Source organism: Heterodontus francisci, chromosome X (assembly GCF_036365525.1).
Source record: "Heterodontus francisci isolate sHetFra1 chromosome X, sHetFra1.hap1, whole genome shotgun sequence".
NCBI lineage: Eukaryota > Metazoa > Chordata > Chondrichthyes > Heterodontiformes > Heterodontidae > Heterodontus > Heterodontus francisci.
The window spans coordinates 589642-591373 of record NC_090421.1 but is presented as its reverse complement, the minus strand read 5'-3'; the positions used below and the strand labels follow the sequence as shown (position 1 = coordinate 591373).

General features: G+C 61.6%; 1 protein-coding gene across 1 annotated transcript in view; it reads left to right on the top strand.

Annotated features, from left to right (window-relative positions):
* Positions 1-1732, top strand: part of LOC137358569 (histone deacetylase 4-like) — a 104764-nt gene that overhangs the window by 67090 nt on the left and 35942 nt on the right. The gene's annotated exons all lie outside the window — the stretch shown is intronic.

The following is a 1732-nucleotide window of genomic DNA, read 5'->3' as shown; positions in this document are numbered from 1 at the left end:
TCCTCCGACAGTGCGGCGCTCCCTCAGCACTGACCCTCCGACAGCGTGGCGCTCCCTCAGCCCTCACCCTCCGACAGTGCGGCGCTCCCTCAGCGCTGACCCTCCCACAGTGCGGCGCTCCCTCAGCGCTGACCCTCCGACAGTGCGGCGCTCCCTCAGTACTGATCCTCTGACAGTGTGGCACTCCCTCAGCACCGACCCTCCGACAGCGCGGCGCTCCCTCAGCACTGACCCTCCGACAGTGCGGCACTCCCTCAGCGCTGACCCTCCGACAGCGCGGCGCTCCCTCAGTACTGACCCTCCGACAGTGCGGCGCTCCCTCAGTACTGACCCTCTGACAGTGTGGCACTCCCTCAGTACTGACCCTCCGACAGTGCGGCGCTCCCTCAGTACTGACCCTCCCACAGTGTGGCACTCCCTCAGTGCTGACCCTCCGACAGTGCGGCGCTCCCTCAGTACTGATCCTCCGACAGTGCAGAGCTCCCTCAGCGCTGACCCTCCGACAGTGTGGCACTCCCTCAGTGCTGACCCTCCGACAGTGCGGCGCTCCCTCAGTACTGATCCTCCGACAGTGCGGAGCTCCCTCAGCGCTGACCCTCCGACAGCGTGGTGCTCCCTCAGCGCTCACCCTCTGACAGTGCGGCGCTCCCTCAGCGCTGACCCTCCCACAGTGCAGCGCTCCCTCAGTACTGATCCTCTGACAGTGCGGAGCTCCCTCAGTACTGATCCTCTGACAGTGTGGCTCTCCCTCAGTACTGACCCTCCGACAGTGCGGCGCTCCTCAGCGCTGACCCTCCGACAGCGTGGCGCTCCCTCAGCGCTCACCTTCCGACAGTGCGGAGCTCCCTCAGTACTGATCCTCTGACAGTGTGGCGCTCCCTCAGCGCTCACCCTCCGACAGTGCGGCGCTCCCTCAGCGCTGACCCTCCCACAGTGCGGCACTCCCTCAGTACTGATCCTCTGACAGTGTAGCACAATTTTAATACAGCCAACAAGAAAAAGGCAGCATATATTGTTCCGCCCCAAGTTCCTTTTGTTGACTCTCTCGCTCTCTCTTTCTCTCCGTCTGTCTCCCCAGAGGCCAGTCTGCTGGCTTTCATATTCAGACAGTCCGGAAATTATAAACACATACTTTCCCCTTTCTTGAGAATACAGCAGATAGTCAGTGAGACTAGCTGGGATGACAAAGAGACGACAGCTTTCGATAATCATCCTCCGCAAAATTGTTGAATTGGGTTCTTACCTGACGAGTCAGGAGTGTGATGGAATACTCTCCGCTTTCCTGGATGGGTGCGGCTCCAACAACACTCAGGAAGCTCGACACCATCCAGGACAAAGCAGCCCGCTTGATTGGCACCCCATCCACAAACATTCACTCCCTCCACCACCGACGCACAGTGGCAGCAGTGTGTACCATCTACAAGATGCACTGCAGCAACTCACCAAGGCTACTCAGGCAGCGCCGCCCAAACCTGTGACCTCTACCACCTCGATGTCGAGATAATGCCTCATCCGCAAATGGCACCTCCGACAGCGCGGCGCTCCCTCAGCACTGACCCTCCGACAGCGCGGAGCTCCCTCAGCACTGACCCTCCGACAGCGCGGCGCTCCCTCAGCACTGACCCTCCGACAGCGTGGGGCTCCCTCAGCACTGACCCTCCGACAGCGCGGCGCTCCCTCAGCACTGACCCTCCGACAGCGCGGCGCTCCCTCAGCACTGACCCTCCGACAG